General features: G+C 38.4%; 1 long non-coding RNA gene across 1 annotated transcript; it reads right to left on the bottom strand.

Moving 5' to 3' along the window:
- Positions 1–226: 226 nt before the first annotated feature.
- Positions 227–7,110, bottom strand: LOC139146891 (uncharacterized). Its single transcript, XR_011555604.1, has 3 exons — positions 6,897–7,110; positions 836–897; positions 227–317 (listed from the first exon to the last, which is right to left on the bottom strand). It is a non-coding gene; the product is annotated as an uncharacterized lncRNA (long non-coding RNA).
- Between the last annotated feature and the right edge of the window lie 19,940 nt (positions 7,111–27,050).

The following is a 27,050-nucleotide window of genomic DNA, read 5'->3' as shown; positions in this document are numbered from 1 at the left end:
AATGCCTCATTGACAGGAGGAAATTCAAGACCATATTTGAATAGTAGTATATATTGTCCTCAAAATTACTCTATCACGGCCCAAGTACTCATTGCCTTCAGCAATACTGCCTTGTTGTTATTATTATTATTATTATTATTATTATTATTATTATTATTATTATTATTATTATTATCTGTTAAATTGCATTCATCTTAGAATTCTGAGAATGTATGGTTTGATTTACCATTTGCTATATCTTCAGCTTGCTCCAGTGACACGTTCACATTATAAAGACCAGTTACAGAGTTTGATAATTCATCCATATATTTGACAACCTGTTGGAAAAAGCGAATAAGTTGTCAAAAGTAGTTTTTCCTGTTCAACAAAGGACCAAAATACATTTTTGGATATCTTCCCGCCATTGCCACATATTTAACATAATATCATGAAGTATTTTCTCTGGAATTATGTCAGATTAATTAAAGGAGAAGTTCACCAGAGATGATATGTGCTAATTTTGGTCTGCGTGTATAGGAAATGTTGTTTTACCATTTATAACTCGTGCGTTTTTTAAAGAAAATGCCGATGCAAAGCAAACATAGAACAAAGCCACATAATGGGGAAAACGCCAATGTTGGTGAGATGTAAAGGGCAATGTCAATATATATGATATGATCCCAACGATAACAGATTTTTATTCACTAACGACACTGAATTCCACTGCAGCAACACCCCGATACAAACGACTTTTGCTCTCAGTACATATGAAAGAGCATTATTTGTCTATCAGTACAGCTGATAACATTACATGATAATAACGTAAATAAGAATTGCCTTATGGACGTGAACTTACTTCATTTGTCGACAAGGTCTCTCTTGTGCCATTCTCTGTATCAAAAAAGGGCCTGATCTTTCCTGTGCAAATATGTATTATGGACAGATATAGAAAACGAAGAATAATTAGCATAAATCTAGTAATGTGTGTAAAAACTCTAAGGATTTGAAATGTACATTGGGTATATAATTCACCACTATTAGTCGTCAAATTGCATTCCCTTGTCATGTGTTTCTCCGTTATTTAAGCAAGAAATCGTCCTGAATACCTAATGCGCCTAAATTTTACCAAATCAAGACATATATTCCCTTGCTATCGTACATAAATCGTACATAAATAATAGACCTAGCAAAATTTAGCGTGATATCGAGTTTATTGCTACATATTTTAGCAATATACTTAAAATTGAGGTGTTTTCGAACACCAAACAAAACATCTCAAATATATTTTAAGCGCGTGGAATCTGAAACTATTGCATTTGACCGGCGGTCTGCACAGCCTATGTGTTTCAGCAATGCACCACCCCAGCAACGGATATACCACGAGATTTCGACTAGTTACCAACATATATGGACGAGCTATGCGTTTGCAAATATAGAGTGAAATAGTCCAACCGTAGCGGTATACCCGCTGCTGAGCTTGTTGATTTAGCAATAAAGCACACCCAGCGAGAATATACCACGAGATTTTGACCAGTTCACGACTGTTCTGTTTTCGCCAGCATATTGCTAACGGTATACTCGCTCCTGCAGAGAATATCACAAATAACAAAAAGTCACATGCTATTAGTGAGTTTTTTATCATGAACAGACGGGGTAAAAGTTATTTTATCGTGTTTCCAAACATGGCATTTACCGGCTTTCATCATATTATATCGTCCACTGCTACTTTGGCTATATGACAGAAAAGTTACAGAATATTAATTATTCCTCGGGGTCGGATTTTCTTTTTGTCTTTCATCTGTGTTGCCGAAATGACAATATTTCTTCAAAGAAATGGCTATCATCCAATGAAAAAAAAACAGATATGAACTGAATATGCTCACGTGTTTCACAACAGGTTCATAAATGGTAGTACACTTCTCAGAATAATAAGATATATGTTATCACTACATGAAGCAGGTTTTTTTCAGCATCGCACAGTACTCTCAGATTTTAATCACTAATTACAAAACTTTATTGAATATGCAAATGAGCTGTTAATTAACTTGACACTGCTCAATGCTTCATGGGACAATTAGATATCCATCAGATCAACATTTGTAGCACGTTTTATTTAATTTAATGCAGTAATTTTAGAGTAATGTCACTAATTACAAAGTTCATTAAATATGCAAATAATCCCTATATTAACTTGACACTGTTCAATGATTCATAGCACAATTAAATATTTATCAAATCAATATCTGTAGCACGTTTCACAAAATTTGGTGCCGTAATTTCAGAGTTACCTAATTACAAAGTTTATTAAATATGCAAATGAACCCTTAATTAACTTTACACTACTAAATGCTTTACAACACAGTTAGATATCTGTCAGATCATTATATGCAGCAGTTTTCATCACATTTGATGCAGTTATTTCGGAGTTATATGACTACTTATAAAACTTCATGAAATATGCAAATGAGCTAATTATTAACTTGACACTGTTCAATGCTTCTCAGTACAATTCGATATTTATCAGATCAACATCTGTAGCAAGTTTCATCAAATTTAACGCTGTAATTTTGGGAGTAATATCACTAATTACAAGTTCATTGAATATGCAAATAAACCCATAATTAACTTCACAAAAGTAAATGCTCTACACCACAATTAAGCATCTGTCGGATCAGTATCTGCAGCAGATTTCCATCAGATCAACATTTGTAGCACGTTTTATTTAATTTAATGCAGTAATTTTAGAGTAATGTCACTAATTACAAAGTTCATTAAATATGCAAATAATCCCTATATTAACTTGACACTGTTTAATGATTCATAGCACAATTAAATATTTATCAAATCAATATCTGTAGCACGTTTCACAAAATTTGGTGCCGTAATTTCAGAGTTATATACCTAATTACAAAGTTCATTAAATATGCAAATGAACCCTTAATTAATTTCACACTACTGAATGCTTTACACTACAGTTAGATATCAGTCGGATCAGTATCTGCAGCAGATTTCATCACATTTGGTGAAGTTATATCGAAGTTATATGACTAATTACAAAACTTCATAAAATATGCAAATGACCTATTTATTAACTTGACACTGTCCAATGCTTCTAAGTATAATGAGATATATATCAGATCAATAAATGTTGCAAGTATCATCAAGTTTGGTGCAGGAATTTCAGAGTTATCTCATTAATAACAAAAGTTCATTAAATATGCAAATGAGAAGGCAATTGACATGACACTCACAGTATCATCATAATGTTCTGAGATTGTCATCTGTGAAAAGTTTCATGAAATTTTGTGCAGTATTTCTTGATATATGTCTACACTGTCATTACCGTCTCCATAGGGAAACCATTGTACGGAAAAAAACGATATTGCATAACTTCATTAATATGCAAGCCACACTAACCAAAATCTAATCAGTTCTTGCAAGTAGCATATGGTACCTGTGTACCAAATCTGACTTGAATCCGTTCAGGCGTTTTTGAGTTATCGTGTAAACAGAATTATATACCTACAGACAGACAGACACACACACACACGGACAGACAGACAGACATCGCTATGACAATAGCCCACGTGTTACACACGTGAGCTAAAAACGGCAATCGAATAAGAAATTCAGCAGATTTTCGATCGGATACGAACGGCACGAAATCACCTAGCGAAGACATCACATTCAAGACGGCTCGGCCAAGTCCCTACCCTTAAGGTAATTCGCGCCTCTAAAGTGAAAGACTTTTGCTCAAACTTTCTTTTCGAAATCTTTCAAAATCAAGAATAAAAGTCACGGGTCACCATGCAAATTTTGGTACTAGGGAAACAAATAACTCAAGATGTACTGATATCTTAAATTCAAAATGATCGCCATCCCTGTGTTAAATTTCGAATTTCGAAAACTAAGCCGATGAAAAGTTTTTGTTACACCAAGACCTTTACCAGATATCAACTGAATATGCTCACGTGTTTTACAACAGGTTCATTATAGTAGTACGCTTCACATAACAATAAGATATATGTTATCACTATATGTAGCACGTTTTTTCAACTTTGCACAGTACTCTCAGAGTTAATCACTAACGATAAAACTTTATTTAATATGCAATGAGATGCTAATTAACTTGACACTGCTCAATGCTTCATGGGACAATTAGATATCCATCAGATCAACATTTGTAGCACGTTTTATTAAATTCAATGCTGTAATTTTAGAGTAATGTCACTAATTACAAAGTTCATTAAATATGCAAATAAACCCTAAATTAACTTGACACTGTTCAATGATTCATAGCACAATTAAATATTTATCAAATCAATATCTGTAGCACGTTTCACAAAATTTGGTGCCGTAATTTCAGAGTAATATCACTAATTACAAAGTTCATTAAATATGCAAATGAACCCTTAATTAACTTCACACAACTAAATGCTCTAAACCACCATTAGATATCTGTCGGATCAGTATCTGCAGCAGATTTCATCACATTTGGTGCAGTTATTTTGGAGTTATATCACTAATTACAAAACTTCATAAAATATGCAAATGACCTATTTGTTAACTTGACACTGTTCAATGATTCATAGTACAATTAAATATTTATCAAATCAATATCTGTAGCACGTTTCACAAAATTTGGTGCCGTAATTTCAGAGTTATATACCTAATTACAAAGTTCATTAAATATGCAAATGAACCCTTAATTAATTTCACACTACTAAATGCTTTATGCTACAGTTAGATATCAGTCCAATCAGTATCTGCAGCAGATTTCATCACATTTGGTGAAGTTATATCGGAGTTATATGACTAATTACAAAACTTCATAAAATATGCAAATGAGCTAGTTATTAACTTGACACTGCCCAATGCTTCTAAGTATAATTAGATATATATCAGATCAATATTTGTTGCAAGTATCATCAAGTTTGGTGCAGGTATTTCAGAGTTATCTCATTAATAACAAAAGTTCATTAAATACGCAAATGAGAAGGCAATTGACATGACACTCACAGTATCATCATAATGTTCTGAGATTGTCATCTGTGAAAGTTTCATGAAATTTTGTGCAGTATTTCTTGATATATGTCTACACTGTCATTACCGTCTCCATAGGGAAACCATTGTACGGAAAAAACAGATATTGCATAACTTCATTAATATGCAAGCCACACTAACCAAAATCTAATCAGTTCTTGCAAGTAGCATAACAGACAGACAGACACACACACACACGGACAGACAGACAGACATCGCTATGACAATAGCCCACGTGTTTACACACGTGAGCTAAAAATGAACCCCATAAGTGTTATGTCAGAATAGAATTGTAAAAGTTTGACAGTCCAAATTGTGCACCCGAGACGTGTTCCACCTTAAAAAAGAGCTAAGTAGTTACAATTATTCCAACTGCTACTCCTCCACGCGCTGTAGAGTTCATGAAACACTTGAACTCACATACCGCTAGTCGGCTATCACGCATTTCAAAAAAACTCTATCAAAGCAATGAATACATCGCTCAACAGGGCAAAAGACATCCGCATGGACAATTTTGTCCACCGGCAGAGTCATCAACTTAATGAGACGAACGAAACTGACGAATAATGACTAAGTGATCGGTAGCTCACCAAATCCCCTATCAAATTTACGATACAATAGTGAATAAACTTGGCATACGGCATTATTGAAAACCCTTGTTCGTTCAGTGATAAATGGCTACTATGACAAATGGATACAATCCATTTTATCTTACAGTGAATTTCAAAATAGTTTACAATGTGGTTTGTTGATTAGAAAAAACCTTTCTGGCGATAGAAAATAACTCCGACTGCACCAGTTGCAAACGTTCTCCTTCGGTAGATTTTGCACGTTTAACCCAATACGACGTTCATGTGTCTCACTCACAGAACACGTTGAGTATAGGAAACATCAATCGTTGTACCGACCCGTACACACTGTACCGAGAAGAAACCTAGATCGTTACGTTCTGTGCACTTTCATCGACGGGGAATGTGATAAAGGTAATATAATAATATTCAAACAGTGTACGGATAAGTTGTTCAATTGGAGCTCGGAAACGCTGACAATGTTGACTGTGTCAATTGTTGCAACATTTAGCGAAGTAGGACGTTTGTAATGAATACAGGTGGCGTCATTTTCTATCGCCAGAAACGTTTTCTTCACAGAAGCATGTTGTTATTCCAAACTATTTTGAAATTCAATGTATTTTATTCCAGTGAATAAATCCGTAAATAACACCTTCAAATTAATTGATTAAATGAGTGTGTGTACGTGTGTGTGTTTCACATTAGAAGAAAGTTTTTCTCTACATAGAGCCACTTGTGACAGGCTCATTATGCCGCGTATGCCTGATATATTATTTCGATACCGATCAGATTGTTGTGTTTTACTCATCAATATACCGGCTCTTAACTATACTACGTTGTCTGCTTATTAGCGTAATCTTCTCGCTTAATTTTCGGTTCAGTAAATGTTGCTTCCCTTGATTCAGAGTCGGGGTGAAAAATAAATCAAATAACGTCGTATTCCCGGTGTTGCCCACAGCAAGTCATAAACCAATAGTTTATCTGAAGGTCACCAATGTCAAACAGGTTTTTATTTTGCACAGTGGACAATATCATGAGTAGTGATGTTAAAGAAACATTTTTAAACAATCTAAAGCGTGCTAAATATTGTTCGTTTTGTTTTAATGATATCTATTTTAAAATTTGACTGAGAATGCGTATCCTGAATAGCACTTTACGCGCACTCCATTCTAGCATTTTAATATGTTAAAGCGATAAATGTTGCATAAGGGAAAATTTATAAAGAATTTTAAAATAGCGTTTGTTAAAAATTAAGAGAGATCAGTGCAAGAAAAAATGCCTCCGTTAATTCTTAATGTTAATTACCTTCAACAGTTATGGTAAATGAACAATTTGCCATATTGTCAGAAGGGTCCGACGCCTCATACGACACAACTGTACTGCCTATTGAAAAGTTGCTCCCAGGCTCATGGCTTCCATGTATGTGTACAGTGCCAGAATTATCAGTGGCAACAGGTAGAGGCCATGTCACCGGCGTATTAGGTTATCGATAAAGGTCGATGTCGATAGGTTCAATGGACAGTTGATCACAGGGTTTTCTGTGTCTGTAATCGAAAGAGGAAAACATTGAGATAAACTTTTCTTTAAGTCACATTAGTAAAATAACACCTTTTGATAACAAAGTATAGTTTTTTTATAATCTTGTGACATTTTATACTTGACTAATTGCCATTTTGACTGTCCTCCTCCACTTTTATTATTTTATTAGTTTATGAGACATATTCTGTACGATCAATCGTTTTCATATCGATGTCGACAAGATACCTTTTGAGTTACAAAGTAATATACTCCATCTTACAACTGTGCATCAACGCTGGATATTATTGTTTGCAAATATGATTATTGTATATGAATTCGATTTTGCTGTGTATTCGGGTACTTGTTCGTCAATTGGTGCTATTCTAACTGTTTTTGTCATATCGGGGCTGTCAATATGTAATTGATGACTATGGAGATGAAGAAATGATAATTTTGTTCTGATGCGATACTTTTATATATCAAATATGTTAATTTACGATAACAAACTTGTTTCTAGTAAAGCAGTAAGAAAAAAACACGCAGTTACTAGAAGAGTTTTACCATTTGAAGTTTATATGTATATATCTTCCTCCGGGAAATCTGTTATATTTTGGCAGCCATTTTATCGAATTATCTCAAATTGCCAGGTCAGAATACCAGGAACTTTTTATTTAAATTGCATTATCTTGTCAAGCAAAATACGTTTTGAAGAAACTTCAGAAGCTAAAGGAAAAGCTTGGGTTGAGTATAACAAGTGGCTGCAAGAGAATAACCCGTCTCTTCCTCACATTACTAACTAATTTCGATTATCCTCTCGATGTTTTTTCGCTCTTTCGATGTATCAAATTTTCGATTCTGTCCGACCCCTAGCATCTTATTATAAATACCATATCTATTTTTCCCTTTTAAAGGGCAAAACATGTGGACCTTTTTACGAATTCACGGTTTTTATATTTTATGGAGCCTTTCGAATTCTCATCCTTTTTGTGAAAATGTCTTAAAATCTTGCAAAGGGAGCTGGGTGTTTGCTTAGGTAGCTTTAGTAATAGTCCTGTAGAATGGATGTCGAATGGAATATTGTGTTGACTTTGCATATATGTAATCAGGATAGCTGATGGAGTCGTGGATAGAGTAAGGTAATTAAGATATTACATTATGAGGGAATGGAGTGAAGATAGTGAAAATTGAGACCCCTCATTCTAACTCTTACCACCAAAATACACTATGGCCCCCTTCAGAACGTAACATTTGACCTCATAAGTACACGTATCTTTGACGTCATTAGTTTGTGGCTAATATACTTGTAAAATGGTGCCTTAAATTCCAATTTTCATAAAAAATCTCCTTCGCTGAACACTACTTCTCCGATTGCTTTGAAACTTGGCATGCAGTTTTTTTAGGGTGAGATATGTGAAAATTGTACACATTGTGTGAAAAGTTGCATACTTGTATTGAAGATATTTTTCCCATTTTTGGTCAATAGTCTTCTCCTATGAAACTCTCCGTGCATTTGCTCTGAAATTTGGTATGGGGTTGTTAGCGATAACTGTAATATAATGCGTTCAAATTATGTTAAAATTTGCATCCTTATTTTTGGGCGCACATTTCCCCGTACATACATACATACGTACGTACGTAAGTGCTTGCGTGCGTGTGTGCGTGCGTACAAACATACATACATACATACATACATACATACATACATACATACATACATACATACATACATACATACATACATACATACATACATACATACATACATACATACATACATACATACATACATACATACATACATACATACATACATACATACATACATACATACATACATACATACATACATACATACATACATACGTACATACATACATACATACGTACGTACGTACGTACGTACGTACGTACGTACGTACGTACGTACGTACGTACGTACATACATACATACATACATACATACATACATACATACATACATACATACATACATACATACATACATACATACATACTACATACATACTTACTACTTACGTACGTACGGACATACAGACAAACATACGCACATTACTTATACACATACATTACAATTATACGTACGTGCGTTCGGGCATCCGCGCGATGTTGTGGTTTGGCTGTGCGGCCTAGGTGATTGACACCTTTTACAATAAGTGTTTCAGACCAGTTGATAGAGGGATTGTATTCGAATAAACAAATAAGGTCGCTCGATTAACTGTGAGTTCTAGAAGTATACTAACGATTATAGAAACGCCTACAGTTCATCTCCAAATGTTGTTGTTGTGATGTGAGTGAACATTATTCAGTTTTGAAATCGCAGAAGCCGTGTAAATACTAATATTTTTATCCGTTTCAAAATCACAACTGTTTAAAACTTTGTTATTATATTATATTATATTATATTATATTATATTATATTATATTATATTATATTATATTATATTATATTATATTATATTATATTATATTATATTATATTATATTATATTATATTATATTATATTATATTATATTATATTATATTATATTTAAGCAATAAAGCACACCCAGCGACGGTATACCACGAGATTTTGACCAGTTCACGACATATATGCACGAGCGATAGCTATAACCAGTCGTTATAATTTGCAGTATTATAACGACAGGATATTTCTGGAATGGTGTTGTGGAGGAGTTCCAAGAAAGATGATCTAAAGATATCATGTTGAAAACTGACTTGTTAGAAATGTAAAAAGGATGTACTGGCAAAGGAAACAAGATTGGATAACCTAGGATCAGAGCATGGATCATCAACTAACTACCATGGAGTTCCATTGTCAGGGATATTACCATAAAGATTAAAACATCACTATTGTATTTCATGTTACGCATTGACAAAAAAGATAAATTATGTTGTCTTTCTGTGTATAATGTCACAATCGAAACAAGTCTTGAGCGTCCTGACAGATTGCAGTCAACCTACACACCTTAATAAGATTTGGATAGTACGAGGAAAAGCCGACTACTTGTAAACGTGAGAATTATTCAAGCTATGAATATTTGAAATAATTATTGATTAACATTTCGTCTGTTTGTTAAGGTACAATGCCCTAGGGGACACATATTCAGACTCAAAAATAATAAAGTTTACAACCTGCGCGATTTAAAGCATTATTTCGCCAGCTCTTTTCTAGCCTGATGCATAAGAATTTCTGCTGTCAGAGACAGTACAGGGAGCGCTGGCGAATAGCCGTGTTTATTAATGAACAGCTGTGTTGGGTTGTATATCCTGGTTTGGGTGAATATTCAATTCTCTGAACATCATACCTGTTCTATAAGCCGTTAGAAAACATGTGGATATGGTTTGGTCTTTTGAAGATAGCATGGCCCACACTGACGACATTGCTTCCTGTGGTCTTGTCAGCTCGTTGCAGTCGATCTCTGCTCAATCGGTCCAGTAAATGAAGTCATCAGTCAAGGTCAAACCAAATGACGTGGAACCGCTGTTGACCAAGTCGATCAGACGGACACGTACACGTGTCTGCAAGTCAATGTACTCGATGACGTCAGTCGACGAATCACACAAAAGAGTCTCTGATCTAGTAAAGAAACAAACTAAATTATGAAAGGGGTAAAACCTAGAGCATATCCATAGACCATAAACATATATAAAATAACACAAAATTACTTCAAGTACAAAGTAATGATATCTGTTACGTAAGTTTCATGCATCCTGCAATTATCAGACAGAAGAAGTACTAAAAAGATCCTTAGCTCGACAGTCTTATATATGTATGATCGGGGCATACCATTCTATTTGTAGGTGGTGTTTGATTTGATAAATAATATTTGTTTTGGTGGAAAACATTTTGAAACTAGATCCGAACGTTTGTTTAACAGCGTACATTTGTCATTACTAATAATGTGTAGTTTATTTGATATACAAAGGTTACATTGCTTTCTTATGTTAGAGTAACTTGATGCTTTGTCAATAATTGACCACGAAATGTCAAAGACCTGGTTCTTTTGTTTGAGGGACCAGACGTACTTGGAGAGCTCGGTACAGTGCCGATACCTTTCATTACGGAACGATTGCATGCGATTAGCGAAGCGCGTCTTGAAGGTGTTATCAGTGATGTAGACCTTTGCCGTGTTGTCCCCGTTGATACCTTGGCCTTGTAAACCACACCTTCGACTTGACAGTTACCCTTCAAGGGGCATGTAGACTTGTCCCGGCAATTACAATCAGCTGGTCGATCTTGACGTTGGACCCCGGTGATTACTCTCTTATTATGTGATTTGATTATACTAGCCATATTCTTCATACAACTGTAACTCACTTTAATTGTGTTTCTATTGAAGATCTTATGAAGCTTAGACCCCTTTGGGAAGTGTTTGTCAACAAGTTGAAGGAATTTCTTGCCAATATTAGTTTCCACGTTCTTGCTGAAAGGGGGTTGAACCACGTGATGTTACGTTTCCTGTTATTGTTTCTCCTCGCTGATTGGTTGGTCTTGACATATTCAATTTGGGCTGTGTACCCGCTTGACTTTAACGCTGCGTCGTAGTGACCTTTGTGTTTGTCAAAGATGCCTTTATCACTTGATATCGATGAGATGCGTGATGATTGCAGGATGCATGAAACGTAAGTAACAGATATCATTACTGGGGTTTATTGCACACATACCCTTTGCAATCTTCCGTTTCACTCAGGAGGCTCACTAGACGCAACTCTCGCCACAACACGTGTAGAAGAAGTAGACTTCTGATTCTGGGATTACAGTGGAAGACCCTCTCTCTTTAAACCAAGTTCACCCAGGAGGGCTCCCAACACAATTTGGGTACCGGACCAAACTGTTTGCAAAAATATAAAATTTATATAGGGACCCCCTCAATGCACGATTGTAGATACCAAGGAGGCATTGGAGACTGGCAGGGGCAAGGTAGAAGTGGTGCTGCGTAGCCCTGTCAAGAAGATTGAACACATTGCTTGCGGGCAGGTTTGGGTGTGGAGCTTTGCCACAAAGCACACAGGATAGTAGCCTTGAGGTCTACAGGTCTCTCTGCAAATCATCTCACCACAGAGCCTGGCTCTGCAACCATATGCTGCTATTGGGCTGTAAAAGGTCTGGCCGCAATCTTGGAGGACACATGCTGGGCCTCTACTGGATGCTAGTGAAAAATGAAACTCAGATGCGCCTTGAGATTGGCAAAGGCGAGACCTTCCACAACAGAGAAGGGAAAGAGTTCCACTGTTTCCCCCACATTCCATATTCTTGAAACCCTTGCATTGCGAGGCCCTGCAGAAGAGTGTATTGAGACCTAAGAAAGATCTATTATAGCCCACAGGAGGGGTTTTGAAGTGCAGCAGCTCTTTGGAAAAGTGCAAAAGAACATGGGGTGAAGGTCAGCCATAAACAAGTGAAAGACTGGCTTAGAGGGCGGCAGCTGACAGCAACCACAATTGCAACAGCCAGTCAGACGAATTGTTTGTCCCACAAAGTGTTTGTGAGAATAGGAGATGAACAGTTTACTCTCAGGACAACAGAGGGTACTGCTACATGCTACCATCATCGCTGTTCTCAGCAGTTTGTTTTGCCAGGCCCTGTATGGGCAGTGTTTGCAGCCACAAGGGAGAAGCTCAAGTTTCATATGGGGGATGACTTTTAAAATACAAGGGCATCTTCACCAAAGGGTACCTATCGAACAGGATACAGGAGATCTTCACTGTCTCCAGGGTCCTTCTTGACTTGAGCCAATCTTTGTGTACAAAATCGCCGACCACAGGGTGAAGAGGTCCTTGGCACGTTTTACGAGGATGAGCTGCAGAAGGTGATGGTTCATGACAACAATGTCTATAGGGTCGAAAAGGTGCTCAAGACGAAGAAGGTAAAGGGCAAAATGTTCTTCCTGATCAAGTGGAAGGGCTACCCAAACAGCTTCAACTCATAGGAGCCCAAAAAGAACGTTTTTGTCTTGATTGAAAAAGGAAGTTGCCACGCCCATGAGCATGGGTCCTTCAGCCCAAGCGATCTTGTAAGAATGCCTCAGTCTGAAGACTAGCTTGCCGTGTTCCTGCTTCTTCAGCTGGCCGAGCAGCTGCTTCACTTCTTTTTTGTCCAGCTCCATTCCGTATTCTTCGATGATGATGATTGTATGTCTTGCTTGGCGTGTAGAAAAACACGAACATTCCGATTTTCTCTCTATACCCTTTTCTGATGCTGGTGTATTGCTGCATCAGGACCCACACACTGAGGTGGTCATGTCGGGCACTGAACCCCAATTGACTAGCTCTGCTTCTTCATGTCTTTTGACATGGTGCAGTCATCTAAACAAACATTTTTAGCCACTCACTCGTGCCTGTGCAGAGGATTGGGAGGATGAGGACATCATCGTGTATGGACCCTGTGCAGAGGATTGGGAGGATGAGGACATCATCGTGTATGGACAGGAAGCTCTTGTTGTAGATTTTTGTCATGTAAGTGGGGCACAAGAAAACGATGTACTCAAACTTACGACAATATGGCCTTGTCAACCAGCTTATTACATACTCTGTCTCGATACTAGAGGTGGGCCCTGTTATGAACTTATTGAAGGGCAGCACTACCCATAAACCATCGTTCATCGCTCTTCCACCAGCATGCAGACTTGTGCAAACAGCCTGTCATCGCAGTCATTGCAATCTGCAGTGGCTGTGTTTTTTAAGCGGATATCCAGCTGCACCCAATCCTACATGTTCATCACTTCCAGGCCGTTGCCAGTGAACATTTCATGCTTGAATCTTCAAAAGTCCACAAACGGACAGAATTTGTTCTTCAAGATATTGATCTCACCAATAAGAAGGACCTGGTCTTCAACACCCTCTACGGAGTATCGGCGAGCGTCTTTCCAGAAATGCTGGCCCAGGGGAAGCATTCGCTGGGCATAGACTTTGTTCGTAATCCCTTTGATCGTCAAACTAATGTTGTGAAGGTCTGGATTCATGAAAAAGCTCGTCTTCTAGCCGGACTTGCACCTGTGTCTTTGTGAATATAATGAGCAGCCCTTTCGTACTTTGGCGAGGGACATTGACATTTTCATTAATGACGATGTCACTTTCAAAGAAGGGGAATCATGCTAAAATGACGTACATGCCCGAACAAGAAGCTCTTGCCTGTGTTATGGAAGCCAGCAATGTCTCAGGTCAAGCCCTCATCTTTCATCGTTTCATACTTCATCTGGATATTTGTCAATGAGTACCCAAAATGAGCGGTTTCCTCAGAGGCTATCAGTTGATTTCCACTTCCCGTGCTGGAGTAAGGGGTGCAATGGCCACTGATAAGTGGGTGTGAGAATGTCTTGGTCACTTCTTCTGATAAATGCCATACGAGTTGTCATCATCATCATCATCTTGGGGGCATTTGCATCGCCAGCACCTGTACCACTTCTCAGCTTTCGAAGGTTTGGGACTTGGGTGCCATGTAGGATAATTTTCTTTCTGGCTTTCTCATGTCCGTAAAGATTGTTGTATGTCTCGATCGTGTGGTATTGTTACAAATCGAGCAGGATCTCGCCTTCGAATTTGAGGACCAGCCATGAGTCACTCTACACAATGGTGTGTTTGCATGTCCTTTTCATCTCCAGGTCAAACAGCAGGTCGAAAGAATCGGGCACAAGCACGACACCAGATTCCAATTTTGGGCATCCGGATGTACAGTGTCTCGCCCAGCCGCACTTGGCTTGGATTATGAGTGACCGCATGATGAGTCTTCACTGCTTTTGTCCCTATGGACACCGTCCGGGGGAAATTATAGGTTTGGTCATGTCCGTGCATGCGTGCGTCCATCCATGCATGCGTCTGTGCGTGTGCGCCCATGCATCCTTTCATGCAGATATTTAAGAGATGCCTGGAGCAATTTCATACTTGGTACAAGTATTATTACTTATGTAATACATATGTATGTCGATTTGTTTTGTGATCTGATCAAATATGGTTGCTTGACGGCCATTTTGTTTCGATTATTTGATGTTGGTGCGTATGTTCACGCATTTTCTCAGTGATGCCAGACCGATTCCATTCAAACTTGATACATGAATACTCCATATGTTATACATATGCACATTTTATTTTTGTAATGATCCAGTCTAAAATGGCTGTGTGGTGGCCACTTTGTTCCCTACATTTGACGACTGTGCGTCCGTTCACGTAAATTTCTCAGCGATGCTGGCCAGGATGGCATTGAAAGTTGGTACATATATTAATCCCTATGTCATACATTAATCCCTATGTCATGTATATGCACATCGATTTTTGTAATGATCCGATCAAAAATGTCTGTGTGACGGCCGTTTTGTTTCCTGTATTTGATATCCATCCACTGGGGCGCCAAGATTCATCCACAGGGGCTCAAGTATGGTCCTCAAATTCGAAGGCGAGATCCTGCTCGATTTGTCACCATGCCACACGATGCAGATATCTGTGATATGCTTGTGCCAATTCATTGTAAATTAGTACAAGGATACTACACTTTATATGGCATACATATGCAGGTCCATTTATATTGGTGTTGCATGCATAATTAGTGCTAATTTGTATAATTCGGATTAGAGTTCTGTTTCTGGTATGACTAGTACTATGCCAAATTTGATGAAACTTTGTGCAGATGTTTTTCACACAGAGTTCTAATATCACACAACTACATATGTAGTATTACATCAATTAGTTGTTAATTTGCATATTTGATGAATTTCTGTAATTAATGTCTAGAAATACTGCAATAGATTTAATGAAACAAATGGTAAGAATCTTCAGCACAAAGCCCAAGAATAGCGTACAAAGATACTTAGCAGTAGTATGTAAATTAATTTCTAATTTGCATATTTCATTTCTTTTCCTAATTAGTGGCTATCTCCAGAAATACTGCTTTAAATTTTATGAAATGTGGTGCAGATGTTGATCTGTGTGAATACATTAAGGAGTACCATGTCAATTAATTGCAAATTTGCATATTAAATGAATTTTCATAATTATTGTGATATATCTAGTAATACTTAAATAATAACACATGAGAGCGAGCGCAATATCACGATTTATTGCCTGCCCAAGGGATGGTGGTCATGATCGAAATACGATGATGCCCGAGCCGTAGGCCGAACAAGCAAACATGCAAAGAAACAAAAACGCAAAGACTTCTTCGAGTACAGTTCGCCTTCTGAGTCCGGACCTCAGCGTAAAATGTTGTCAGTCTCTAGGGTTGCCGCTAAAGTTTGCCGATCTCCTCGGTGGCGTATCCAATTTGTTGCTTGCATAGTCACTGAACACAGATATTGCATTCCTTGTTGCCATTTTTGTTCGTTTGCTTTTTACTTGCATCAAAATATCGTCTAACTGTGCCGGTGACAGCTCTGCATGACATTTCACAGCCATAAGTTGCCAACTGCAAAGTACAACAAGCGAACGACAATTTGTACTACGCAGAAAGGATGCGCAGTAAGTAAAATGATGTCATCCATGTAATATCAAATGCAGAGGGCATCATCAAGTTCGCAGAGGGCATCATCACGTTCTTTTACATGGCAGTGCACGCTGAATGAGTGAGGTGTAATAATGCATCATATTTAATGAAACAGGGTACAGATCTTGTTCTTCCAGTTGTGTAATGGCGTGCAAAGATATGTAGCAGTTTCTTGTCAATTAATTTTTATTTGCATATTTAATGAATAGTTAGCCAGATATTGAGGTCACATTGCTTTAACAGTGAATAAAGACATTAATCCGTGTCATGTTAATAAAGTTTTAATTTGCATACGAAATATACTTATTTGATTAGAGTGATATGTCCAGGTATGCTGCATCAAATTTGATGAAACAGTGTATAGATGTTGTTCTCTTAGTACTTTTATACTGTGTAAAGACATACAGAAGTATTATTTAATTGCTAATTAATTGCTAATTTTCGTATTTGATCAACTTTCATAATTAGTATGATATGTTTAGAAATGTTGCATCAAATTTGGTGCAACGTGATACGGATGTAAATTTTCCAGTAGTGTAATGACGTGCAATGTTATGTAACAATATTATGGTACAGATGTTAATCTCACAGTACTGTAATACTGTGCAAAGATATTAAGAAGCATCATGTCAATTAATTGCTGATTTGCAAATTTGATGAACTCATAATTAGTGTAATATGTCTAGAAGCACTGAACCAACTTTGATGAAACGTGGTACATATGTTTATCCTCCTATAGTGTAATGGCATGTAAAAACATGGAGCATTATCATGTACATTAACTGCTGATTTGCATACATTATTAATTTTCGAAATTAAAGCTGGTATACCGAGAAATGGTTCATCAAATTTCATATAATGTGTTACAGATGTGCTCTCGTTGCTTTAATAGTGAATAATGACATTTATCAGTGCCATGTTGATAAATTTCAATTTTGCACAATTAATGAACTTTTCTGATTTTAGTGATTTGTCCAGAAATACTAAATCAAATTTGATGAAGCATGGTATAGATGCTGCAATACAATTCATTGACAGTTAGCAGTGTCATTTAAATCAATTGCTTATTTGCATACATGATGAATTTTTGTTTTGAGGGTGAATGCCCAGAAGCACTGCATCAAATTATATGAAATGTGATACAGATATAACATGTCAGCGTTATAATTGAATGAAAAATGAAGTGCAACATCCCGTCGATTAATACTACTTGAATCATTTTTGTAATTAGGGTGGCAGCCCAGCTTGGTTTTAGGTTTTTACCACCATGGAGCTCATTCTCGGCCATTAAGCCCCATCTGTATTGCAATATTTTTAATCACAGACCCAGTTGATGAAAAGGACTATCCTCTCTCTCCGAGGACCTGTAATCAAATTACCAGTTAACAAGCGAGGACTCATCAACGATGGCTTGTTGTCCTAGTGGAATCTTGTGGCTATAAAAGAGGGGGTAAGAGATTTGTATTACGGCATTTTCACATATATTGTAGACGATAAAATGGCCAACAAAATGTCGAATTATCAGGACTGGGGAGGAAGAGGTGTATGATTATCGTCAGAACGAGATATTGGAGGAAGAGACTGCTTTTTGGGGGTTACCAGCACTGAGGCTACTCCTGTGGTAGACAGACTGACAAGACAGCGAGTAGATCTCGAACAACAGGCAGTTGATGCTTACGCTAAGCAAATGGGCATCAACCTAGTAGGTGTAGAACTCTTGAAGATCAATGCAAGGGTTAGAAATGGAGAGCTGTACTAATGGGATTTGATGCTGGCATACGGCAAAGGAAGGGAACAATACACCGAATCGACATTTAAGAGAGAGGTGCAGGACAGAATTTATCAGGGATGTTCTGGAAGAGGCCTCAGAGGCTGAGGCCTACACTGGCGACGATGACTTTTTAGCCCCCCCTCCCAGAAAGGTAACTCCTAAATCTATAAAGAGAAGCTAATAGACTTATCCCTATTGACAAAGGCCAGTTGCGAGATCATCTGACTGAGCTCAGAGAGGACGCCAGCAGCAATACAGAAAAGATACAGGCAATCGAGGACAGAATTGCTGAATGGAATGACCTCAACCCCGAATATGTAGTTTACAAAGCTGTGCAAGCTCTTGCGAACAAAACTCTGGGGGAACTGTCTGCTGAGACAGACAAAATACGGACGGGCCCAATTGAACCCTTTTGTTGACGCCCGAGCTCAAAGCCCTACTAGCAAAAAATCGACGACCGCATGGAGTGGTACCATGGCAAGACCCAGAGAGCTCATGAACGAACAGCTAAAACAAGACCACTGAGCTCTGCCACAGGGGTGATCACAGCACTTGCTCTCGGTCTACAAAAAGTCGGCGGTTCACGAGGTGCAAAAGGTCGTAGCCCTGGTGATGGTCCCATAGGGAAAGCATACGATGTAGCAAAAGGAGCAGTCAAAAAACTGGGCTAGTGGCTGAAGGGACGGGCTGCAAGAAGTGCTGCAGCTATCCTAGGATTGATCAGCACCATTGTCAGTTTCATCCTGAAAACTGCTGGCACCGTGGTGGCCTTTGTGCATGAACAGCTGTAAATTTTCATGACGGCGCTTTTATTCTACACAGTGAATATGCTGACAGTGTAAGATGAGGATGTTAAGCAAAAGAATATCCCAAAGTTTCTTCAGAAACACAGAGAAGTCTTTAGCTTCAGCATTGATCTAGAATGGTGCAACATGCAGAGAGCAAACAGACATATCCTCAAGGCAAACACTGGCAAACGGCTAACGTGCGAGCTCTTATACTGCACCATCCTCAGTTTTGTGCTAGAGTGCCAGAAGGCCACTTTTTTAAGAGGGTGGACTTCATAGATGTGTCCCGAGACCAAGAAGACAGTGAAGAGCACATTATCTGAACGAATATTGGGTACTGAAGCTGATCCATGACACAAAGAACAGATACATATTATATCTCAAGAAGATTTGCATGTACAATTACAGAATCATGGTGCATGTCTCAGTCTATACAAATGCTGACAAGCTAGCTGATTATGTTGAAGGACAGCTGCTGCTTACTACACAATTTGCAAGTTGATTGGTCAAATCAATATGGGTCTGAATATTGCAAAAATATGTTCATGAGCAGTGCACTGGCTGCTGTAATTCCTGCCCTACAAGGGGCAGTCGCCCTTCTGGCATTGATCTCTAGGTCATCAAGACGAGCCGTCGGTTGACAAGGAAAAGAGAAAGATGAAAACTGATCTACATCCGATACAAGCAGCTGCTCACAGCGATAAGACAGAGCGTAGCTCGTCCAGCCAGCAAGTGGCCGGACGACTCAGACTCGGCTATTATCAAGGAAATCTTCCCAAAGGTATTTGAGATTCAAAAGGGAGAACTGCCCCCTCCGGAAAGGTATATGCGGAAGTACGGGCTACATGGCTATACCAATAAGGAGTAACCGGTGGCCACCTCGGCGGAAAATACACTAAAAGATGTACAGGTGCACTAGCCCACTACCTGGACTGATTCAAGCTCAACAAGGCTGTGCGCCCTGTGGTCCCGGTAGTAGCTGAGGCACCGGTAGCAAATGTGGATGATCCAAAGTGCTACTGATGGGCTCGAAATCTACGTGACCAGGACAGAAAAGTTCATCACCCACCCGAGAGACATATTCAAGAACAATATCATTGCCCACAGGAATGCAAAGGAGGCAAAGGCTTGTTTGCCGGCCCTCACATCCAGTACTGCCACAGCAGTTAAACTTTGCTGTTTGGTGCGCCACGGCCGGTTGTGGTGTAACTTTCCAAGACCACTTGTTGGCCTCCACCCTGCCCCCTCAGATCAGATCCCTTCTCCGTTTCCATGTGTCTTTCACCACCAGGCGCGTTCTCCATGAGATTGGGGTTGCACTGCCTGACGATGGTGCTTTCAAGGTTTGGAACAACCCCTACAACAAGTTAAGTTATGAAGCCCTCTGCCAGGAGTTTGGCATCAGTGACAATGAAGACTTCAGGTACAAGAGGGAGCAAAAAAGGGCCTTGGCAATGGATACATGTATGTCACCCACAGAGGCCCCTTGCTGAGCAAAGGCACAAAGTTCAATGGCCAGGACTTTTTCATCAGCCCGGACAGCAAATATTTCTACACCAAGGACATGTTTGGCCGGAAACACAAAATCATATGAGGCCAGACAGTGAGTGGGCCGACTACTATTACTAACAAATGATTGGGCAGAATGAAAATATAAATGGTTTGTCCCTGCGAGCAGTAGTGGGCATGCGGGCAGCAGATTGACAAAAAATGGACACGACCAGACTAAACAAAAGCATCGATATCCATGTTTACTGTATCTAGAGGACCAAGCCAGCATCAGGAGCACCATGGTTTCTGGGTTGGGAGGAGCAGAACAGGTGCAGGAAAAGCTTGGTGTTGGCCTTGAAGATGGGATTGCCAACCCGGACAAAGTTATCATTTACCGAACGTGGGAAGACACGAATCACACAGCCAAAGTTAGGGAAAAATATCTATTGCAAGAAGAGAGGTGCAAAGTTGTATGCAAATGAGAACAAGTGTAGCGAAGTGTAACGAAGCTAAATTAACACTACACTTGAAAGCTTAATGTGTTGGTTATATTGTATGAAGCATTCTGTAAAATTTGAACATTCAGTTTCTTTGATGTATTGTCAAAATAAAGCCAAGAATGGCGTACTTGATTGCTTGTCATGGAAGGATATGCCTGTATAAAGCAGACCTATTTGTCGCAAACGCCCGGTCAGCTCGATGACCGGGGCATCACGAGGAATCCCCAGGCGGAACTCGCGGAAATCACTTCAATGCGGCCCCGCGATCGCATATGAGTTGTGTTAAGTTACATCATACTGCAGCCAAGTCTCGCCATTGTAGGGTAGCAGCTGATGATCACGTACATGTATATTCCTCGACTGGCGAAGTACTTTCTTCTACGTAAGTACCAGTCTGCTGCCGCTTAATATAGCTCTGCGTGGCACGCTGTGACAGTGTCTGTAACCGCACAGTGGCACAAGATTTTGCCGTCCGACCCAAATACCCAGGCAAAACCTCGAACTACTGTATTGCATCTAGTCTGTAAGCCTTAACACGTACAGCATACCACGCAGAGCTACATTTTACGCGATTGCTGTATTGATATTGCAGTGAGATCGCACCATTTTCAGTATATTGTCGATCATCATGTGTTGTCACAACATACGGTCATACGAAACGTTCAAATGTATACTATATTGTCAGAAAACGCCTGCAGGGAAGACCTCTTTATTGTCAAACGCTGAGAAACGAAAGTTCTGCACGCACAGGTAATCACAGCATGGCTATATCTATAGCTCTGCGTGGCAGGGCTGTGTGTTACTGGCTGCTTATATTTAATTCTTTTTTATATTGATGTAAACAATACTCTCTGTCCACTGAATGTCTTTACAGAACGTTCAGTTATTACTGAGGCTTGTCGCATTGTAAATTGAGCTCACTGAAGGCTGTGGACAATTCCTATTACCTACATACATATTAGAGATATAGCAAGTTTTGTCAGGGAAGTGGACAATTCCTATTACCTACATATTAGAGATATAGCAAGTTTTGTCAGGGAAATTATTTAACAGTTTCCTATAGAATACTAGTACCATGAAAAGTGAAATTGTACTTTTAAGTGAAATTTCAATATCGTAATTGTTGTCAATATCTGAACTTTCAAATACCCTATTTGCATCAAGTACATTTGTATCGATTGTCAAACACTAAGAAAAGCACAGATTGAGTTAGTTTGGTATTGTAAAAAAATTTCAGTTTCTCAAAGACTCCAATGTATTGTGAATCAACATTTCGGTGAAATTCTAAAATCCAATTTCTTGCACACATATCCATTTGTAACCACCCTAGTCTGATCAAGTACATTAATATGAATAATCGAGAGTACATAAATACACAGATTTACCCATTTTATATTGGAAAAAAATATTCATAGTTTCCTCAAAGACTACCATGTATAGTGAATCTACATTTCGGTGAAATTCCAAAATCTAATTTCTTGCACACACATCCACTTGCAACCACCCTAGCCTAATCAAGTACATCAAAATGATTACCAAACGTCTATAAATAGTCGCAAAGCAATGGGTAGGGGGTTCTTTTATTTTGACTGATGCACAGGAAGAATTTGCTGGCCAAGCGCCGGCCATAATAACTGAACGCTTCCTTAAAATGAATTACCAACCGTCTATAAATAAACAATTTACTTGTTTTTTGTATAGGAAAAATTATTCATAGTTTCCTCGTAGACTCAAGGCCCGACTTTCTAAACTACAGCTAACTTTAGCTAATTTCTAAACTTAGAACGCTGTTTAAAAAGTGATAATTATAGTTTTTATCCGATATATCCTTGGGAAAAATTCAACCCGACTTTCAGGCCCGACTTTCTAAACTACAGCTAATTTCTAAACTTAGAACGCTATTTAGAAAGTGATAATTATCGTTTTTATCCGATATATCCTTGGAAAAAAATTTTCAACCTAAGTCCCAACTTTTTAAACTTTCTAAACTTCAGCTATTTTCTAAACTTAGAACGATATTTACAAAGTGATAATCATCGTTTTTATCCGATATATCCTTGGGAAACTTTTTTTCACTCCAAGCCCAACTATACGACCGCGTCGGACGTCAGTTTTTCCGAAACCAGAACACCGAAGCATGAGCAGACGAGGTCGATTGCTGAATTTTACTACTAATGATGTACTGCAACGGCAGCTAGCTCAAGTACAAGCACTGCTACGTAGCAGTGCTTCAAATTCAAGACAAGTTCCGTGTCATCCCTCGAGAGCCAGAACTCATCTCCTCTGGACTTGCCATTGCCAAGCCTCGGGCATCTCTACCCTGTAGTGGTACGAGTATTAGCAGTCGAGCCCCCAGTAGCCGTGTGAACACCGGCCGGCAGTTATTGTCAACCCTACGTACTCACTTTCAGTCCCGACTCGAAGCATTACGTGCTTAGCCTGTTGTTGAACAAGGTAAGCTATTTATGTCGTAACGTGTCAGATATTCACAATTGCACTAGTCCATCTGTTTTCACACAAATCCACAACAAATGTAACTTTTGCGCGTTGGTATGCAGTGTTGCAGCCAGAGGCGAATTTTGAGTCATTGGACCCATTTGTTTGAAGGTTTGATCTTCATTTCTGAAAGCAATGGGTCATAAATGACTCGCTCTCTGCTACCTCCATGCTGTTGGCATTCTTTGAGCTCTCACATGATTTAAATTTACTCAGTCTGTAAGTTGTTTGAATTAACACTCTGTTTTACTCCCTCTTTCATTTTTGTTTGCACTAAATTAAAGATTAATCTTAGTGATGTCTCCTAAATTCTGCAGTGACCCTCAAAATCTGAAGTGAGGGGGCATTATGTCCAAAAATTTGAAGCTGGCTGCAACACTGGGTATGAGAATGGCAAAATTCCAGGGTCTCCAATGTGTCGATTTGGACACAAGGGCGTCGATTAATTGTTCAACATTTAAATCATGTCAAACATCCCATTGTAGTATTGAGATGACACAGTCAAGAAGATACAGTTTGCGTGTTTGTTTTTTTCCCAAGCTTGGTTTGGTGAAGTGTTAATCACTTAATGGTCATGTCCTGTTTATTCTGTGTATCAAATATCCAAACATTTAGAACAAAGGCTTGATCACAGTTTCTCCATCACTGGCCTGCTGGAAACATATATAGTTAGCTAATGAACAAAATCTCTGCTTTGTGTGTCAGATGGTGAGGCTGAAAACCTAGAGTTTATTTCATCTTGACATTTGTTCGTTTTGTGAATGCCATCACATAGGTCACAACTACCACCACCTCCATTGTTTATTTAATGCCAGCATGTGGCAAATGCCAAAGGTGTAAACTATTGTTTATGTAGTTCCTTGGAGTAATTCACACCTGGATCCCGTGATCAGTGTACATTGAGGGGGGAGCGTTTTGTCACATGGTCAGGCCCTGTCTACTCTGATTTGCCAACTGGACAAATGAAGTCTATGATTATTTACATTTAAAATTCTTACAAAACTATCAATTGCAAACTCAATTGTTTTAGCTTCTGACACAGATCTGATATACCTGACCCCTTTGGCGTAAAATGAGAAATAATCGTGGTGGTTGTGTAATTTGTATATTTTGGTAGAACTCCACATTAATTCAAACAGTAATTCTATTCTCCAGGATGTGATCACAGTGAGTGTACCAGGCGTTTTGCAGAAATGTCAAAGAAGGTTGAGGATGCGTTGGACCTGATGATCAAAGCATGTTCTTGGATCACATTGAGCAAAAATTCGATCAAGTTCATTCACAGTACAGACAGGCAGCTACTTAACCACAAGAAATCTCAGGAGGACTGGAGAGCTAAGTGTAAGTATGTCATTTTTGTCATGTCTAAAGTGTGTCATTTTTGCTTCTGACAGTTATCCAATTGGTAAAATTCAAAATTTTGTATCACTCTCAGAGGAATAAATGTGGAAATTGTATATTTCGACATTTGGAGTAATAGTTCCTGTTTTATGGTCAAAAATCGTTTCTCTAAATCATTGGTTAGATTGCTTTGAAATTCGACAAGCACGTAACTAGGGATGATATTAATGAGATTTTTTATCAGATTGTGCTGGTACATACAATTTGGTACACATGCTCTATTTTGAAAAGACAAGAACTGAGAAGATTTTGGTGGGTGTGGCTTGAAAGTTATTTGGGTTATGAATATAAGCAAAATATACCATTAGATACACAAAGTCAACACTTTTGTCACAATAATTGTAAAAATGTACTAATGGGTTCAAATAACATTTAATAAAGCAAAACCTGCTTGAGTTGAGGGTAATGTAAATTGACAGTTCCATTCTGATGTGCTCAAAGGTCTTTGGACAAGGATGCCAATGTTAAAATGATACATGAATTTCCTTATGTTCCTTAGCATAGGTGGAATGGTAGGCAACATAATGATGTTCAAATCAGTAGTAAGTCGTGATACCAGAGTTGATCTTAAAATGTCAAATGTACCATATTGTTAGTTATGACAGTGATCTATACGTATTATACAATCATAATTCATCTCAGTCTTTGCATTATTTTAAATAACCATCATTTATCATTTCTATCTACAGATTTTAAAGAGAAGTGTGTGGTATATGTACTATGTATTGTATATAGAGACACGGAGGCTGTTGTTCACTAGTCTCAAGCGTGAGGAGAGTCTACTTTATTCTGCACATGCGCACTACAATAATACGTCACTACATGAATATATTAGCATATTATTACACTGCTTCCCCTTTTAAAAGAAAAGTGTTACATGCCTGATTTCTACAAATAAACTACATTGCAAAATCTACAGATCTAATTTCACTACTGGTTTTCTAACTCTATTTGATCTTCTAACTTGTTCAGTAATTACACTTGGTTTTACTGATGTCTCCTGAATTGGTGTTACTTTATCAGATTTACTGGTACCATTAACTGCAGTATTTTCCTTAGGTTTTGCTACTTTTGGTATTTCAGTCGATTTGCTCTTGGCATTTCCTTTACTGGTTGTGGACTGAAATCCCTTACGTACACCTTTGATTCACTGGCCACTGGTACACAACTATATGTTTGAACTCTGGTTCACTTTCTCATAGTTTTTCACCATATGATCTGCATGAACCATTTTAGTCGTGGACCCAATTTTGACCATGTAATTTCTAGGTCCTTTGACTTCAATTACAGAACCTAATAACCACTTGTCAAGTTTTGACTCGGCTCTAGGATTTTTCACTCTTACAATATCACCAATTTCAAAATATCTCTCTTGTTTTCTATGACGATCAAGCTGCTCTTTTTGTGCTTTTTGTTTCTTTTCTACTTGCTTTGCAAGACTGGGTTTTACCAATTGCAATCTAGTCCAAAACTGACGTTTACACATCAACTCTGCTGGACTTACGCCTGTTGTACTGTGAGGTGTAGTTCTGTATCTAAACAGAAATCGACCAATTCTACATTTCAGAGATAAAGACGCATCTCCTGCTAAGACTCTTATTGAAGGCTTCTTTTACCAGCCTCACTGCAGAGCTCAGCAGCGCCGTTAGATGCCGGGTGATATGGAGCTACTTTAACATGCTGAATGCCATTCTTTTTCATAAACAATCCAAATTCATCAGATGTGAACTGTGGACTGTTGTCCGAAACTAACTGCTCAGATAGACCATGTTCTGCAAAGTTTAATCTCAGCTCATCAATAGTGTGATCAGCTGTGATACTCGAGTCTTCATAGGTTTTACATCAACCCATTTAGAATGAAAATCAACAAGAACTAAGAAATAGTATTTCTTTTCTTCACAAAAATCAATGTGAACTCTTTGAAAAGGTTTCATTGGCCATACCCACGGATGTAAAGGTAATTTAGCTGGCATTTGTCTTACTCGTTGACAAACTGAACA

The sequence above is a fragment of the Ptychodera flava genome, chromosome 2, assembly GCF_041260155.1.
Source record: "Ptychodera flava strain L36383 chromosome 2, AS_Pfla_20210202, whole genome shotgun sequence".
NCBI lineage: Eukaryota > Metazoa > Hemichordata > Enteropneusta > Ptychoderidae > Ptychodera > Ptychodera flava.
This window is presented reverse-complemented; position numbering and strand designations above follow the sequence as displayed.